Source organism: Belonocnema kinseyi, chromosome 2 (genome assembly GCF_010883055.1).
Source record: "Belonocnema kinseyi isolate 2016_QV_RU_SX_M_011 chromosome 2, B_treatae_v1, whole genome shotgun sequence".
Taxonomy (NCBI): Eukaryota; Metazoa; Arthropoda; class Insecta; order Hymenoptera; family Cynipidae; genus Belonocnema; species Belonocnema kinseyi.
Genome location: NC_046658.1, coordinates 89787060 through 89791602, shown reverse-complemented (window position 1 = coordinate 89791602; position 4543 = coordinate 89787060).

Sequence of the window (4543 nt, the reverse complement as noted above, 5' to 3'; positions counted from 1 at the left end):
GATGGATGATGCACAGGATAGAGACGCGTGGCGGTCTCGGGTAGATGAGGCAATGAACTTTCGAGTTCCAAATGCTGATAAATAATAATAATAATAATAAAAGCATACAATGCAACCCGGTTTGCACTTGTGTAATGCAAAAAGTAGTATATAGGCGATTTCATTTCGGTTTCGAAATCTCCCGCGCTCGAGATCTTGCGCTGATTCTTCAAAGGCTTTAAGACTCAGAAGACGTGCGCAAAATATACGTATAACCAAATTATGAAAAAAAGTTATGTTCCCCAGGATTCACCACGCATTTCAAATAAATAATTAGTTACGAATTAAAAACAATGTAACACAATATTAGAAGGTCTTCATAATAATTCTTGAGACGTGGTTTCTTCGGAAAATTTTTCTTAAATCTTTGTTTGCGAAATCTTTTTTATTCGTTGAAATCATTGAATTATTTGGATTCTATAATTAGTAAAAAAACTTCTAAAATGTTTTGAAACCTTTTCAAATCTTCCAAATGTTTTTAAATCTTTGAAATCTGGTGAACTGTAACCTTTTAAAAATCTTTGAAACCCTTTACATCTTTTAAAAGTTTAAAAATCATTGTGAAATTTTTGTAAAATATTTATAAGCTGATAAACACGCCTTTATAAAATGTTCAAAATTCTTTAAAATATTTTTTATTCTTTGAAACATTTTGAAATCTTTATTAATGTTTTCTAATATGGTGTATACATAAAAACCGAGTGGTGAAACTCTTGAAAATTCCGTTATATGACCATGGCTCATTCTAATAGACCTTTTTATTCTAGACGTCGGCAGTGGGCACGTGCCGAAATTTTATGTCATTTTCGTATTTTTCGAACAGTTTTGTGTCGAAATGTATGGAAAGCATTGTTAATAAAAACAACAACGAAAAATTAATTTGTGAATAACAGAGATTTTTAAGGTAGAACATTTTAAAGTCTATTTAAAAAAAACGGTGAAAAAAGTGCAAAGAGTGCGGCGACCAAGGCCATTATTTGCATTTGTTGGCACCTGTCATCTTCTAAAAAATGCCTAAAAATTCGGCGAAACTCACGGAAGATGATGTTGCAGGTGCAAAATCAGTGCGCGAATCAGTACAAGAGCACTGTATTGAGCAGCTGAAACGATGTAAATGTAGAAAGCCACCATTAAAAGGAAAAAAACGTGATTTCGTAGAGAGGTTAGTTGAGGTTTTATATGGCAGGTATAAATATTTTCTTTTATACAAGTTTCGCAGTTCAGAACTTTGTTTCGCGAAATGAAAATCCATTTGTTAGTGATTTCCTGGTATAAGGAATGTACTAACAAATTTTCCTTCTTTCATATAAACTGGTTATAAATACATAAATATAAGAGTTTTGCGTTCTCAAGTCACAGTATTAAATAGATTTTATTTTTATCAACAAATTTAGGAAGTTCGAAACCACGATAACAATGCTTCATTTAATATGTAAGCAAATGTTAGCAAAGAAAGAAAATATTAATACCTGCCAAACAAAAACTCAACTAAACTTTCTACTGAATCACTTTTTTTCCTTTTAAAGATCGTTTCCTATATTTTATCCATCGATTAAGCTGTTTAACACTGCGCCCTTCCACCGATTTGCAAACTAATTTTGCTCCTGGAACATCATCTTCTGTGATTTTTTCCGGATTTTTATACATTTTTTTGAAGACGACATATGTCAACAACTGTAAATAATATACTTGCTCGCCCCACTTTTCGCACTTTTTTCGCAGTTTTTTTCTAAATATACTTAAAAATTTGTTGTCTTTAAACTCTGATTTATTTACACATTTATTTTTCATTGTTATTTTTATTTACAATATTTTACATATATTTCGACAGAAAACTGTTCGAAAAATACGGAAATGACGTAAAATCCTGGCACGTGCGCACTGTCGAAGTCTAGAATAAAAAGGTCTATTCTGAAGCTGAGTTAATATTGAAGATTTCAGCTAATAGTTTTTATAATTTCTGAGTCAAATATCACAAAAAATGTATACTTTAACATTCTATAGTAGCGGAAACGAAATTTTCAAGGTCGCTGAACACCAAGCTTATAAGAATAATTCGCCGCTTCTTACCTCTCGTCATTTGAATTTCAGATTCATTGTTGCAATTTTTATAATCAAACGGATTGCAATTTTCGTTGCAGTTAGTCAAAAGCGTTTGATTCCCATATTTTATTCAATAAGTAAAACAACAGATTTTATCACCGATTAATTACGTACAGCCTGCAGATATTTGCTTTATTTAATTAATTAAGATCGAAGTAAAAACGATTTTGACACTGTCAAACATCAAATATCACTCACGACCCGTTACATCAGTGAAAACCAACTCCAATGTTTAAGAAAGTACTTAATGCACGTCCCAAATGTATTTATGAACAATTTTAATGTTGTGTTATATTTTTTTTTAATTCGTAACTAATTATTTATTTGAAATGCGTGGTGAATCCTGGGGAAGATAACCTTTTTTCAGAATTTGGTTACACGTATATTTTGCGCACGTCTTCTGAGTCTCAAAGTCTTTGACCAATCGGCACAAGATCTCGAGCGCGGGATATTTGGAAACCGAATTAAAATCGCCTATATATTATTTTTTGCATTACACAAATGTAAGACGGGTTGCATTGTATGCTAGAGTTTATATCATTATATTCCCTATGACTACATAGTTAACGTCCTTACTGTATGATTTTTGTGCTTCAGAGAATGTACTTTATGTTCTACTTATAAAATATGTTTAAAAAATATAAAACGATTTTATATTACCAAATGCATTTATAACTATAACGAAGAAAAAAATCATCTCTACTAATCTAATATAAAATTGTTGTGACTACCATTTAAAATTTTTTTTAGAAAAATCTATATGTATTTCTGATCTAAAAAATCTCAAATCTTTCTGTGTTAACTTCTTTTTTTTAGTTTATCAGAAACTCAGGAAATTGAATAGCACCGAGCGCCTACAAGGAAGGATTTTCTAGCTTATTTAGACGTTTATTTAAGTCTGAATAGAATTTTAACAATTTTGTTTGAATTTTGAAAGAAAAGTTATCAATTTTTTCAATAAACAAAAGTTTAAGGCAAAAAAAACATTCGAGAAAAAGGTTTTAAAGTATTTTTTGAGATTATTTTCCTCAAAAAGTTTAAAATTTAAAAAAATCATTGTATGCTTACGTTTCATATTCTGATGAAAAATCATCCTCCTCTTTCTTTGTCTCAGATTGTCACACCCCGAGAAAAAGGTGAGGGCCATTTAAAAATAGTTCGAAAGAAAGAGACTAGTATGCCGATCATATCAGGATGGTAAGAACTGACCAATCATTTGTTTATGGGTTCGCTTGTCACTTGCCGACCCTATGGGGGCCGTAGCAGCCTACAGTTTATAAATAAAATGTATAATTCAAAGTTGACAAAGAATATAACAAATATGAGTAGGAACAGATAAATAATTATAATGATTTATATATGGTGTGCTTGAAGGCCGGCTAAGTTTGACTAAAATGGATCAAAAATCTGCTAACTCAGAAAGTACAAAACTTGCGTATTCTAGTTTAGGAAATAAAATCCTTTTCAATGTTTACTTTTTTTCAAATTATTTTGAATACAAGTTTGTATTATTTATTTTGCATTTAAAAAAAAATGATTTACCACTATTAGCCGAACACAGGGCCAATGACAAGGACGCAGTAGCTATATGGCCCCATTATCGTTTTTTTTCTTTTTCATTTTTTAAAAATATTTTATACAATTTATTGTTTTTTATCAATTTTTTAATATATTTTTTCTAAGTAATTATACATATACTAGAATATGTAAATATAATAACAGAGCTTTTAATAATATTTAAAAATATCTATCAGTAAATAAAGTTTAAAATTATAGGTGGAGCGAAGAAAATTTTATTACAGCTTTTAATAGCTGTGTTAAATATAATTTATGGTGCATACTTGTTATCTTGTAACGTGCCCAGAATTTCGAAAAATAAGGATGTATAGATTCTCTGCTTTGCTCTGACAAGTACCCTAAACTATTTTTATTTTCTATAAAGCGTAAACTTTCTTTAACATGTGTCAGAATTATGTGAATTTTGAGTGTTTTGGAGAGTTTTTCGATGCTTTTTAAAGCTTTATTTAATTCATTGATGTCTAGTCCATTTTATTTGTAGCTTAATAACAAGAAAAGTAATCAACTCTTAAAATTTCTGATTATCGGGAATGAAAGAGTAACTTCGAAAGCATCGATTGGCGTAAGAAAATAAAAATCGATTTTTTCCGCATTAGGTCCCTTTCTTCACGAACGGTCACATACTATATGTACGAGGGTAGTTCAATAAGTCCTTAGAATGAAGTATAAAAACAATTTTTTTTGGGTAAATTTTTTTTTTTTTTTCAACATAATCTTCTTGGAGCTCTATAACTTGGTCAATCGCTTTTCAAGTTTTTTTAATCCTTCAGAAAAGTGCGTTTTCGGAAGTTCCTCAAAATAAGCACTTACAGAGGCAATGACG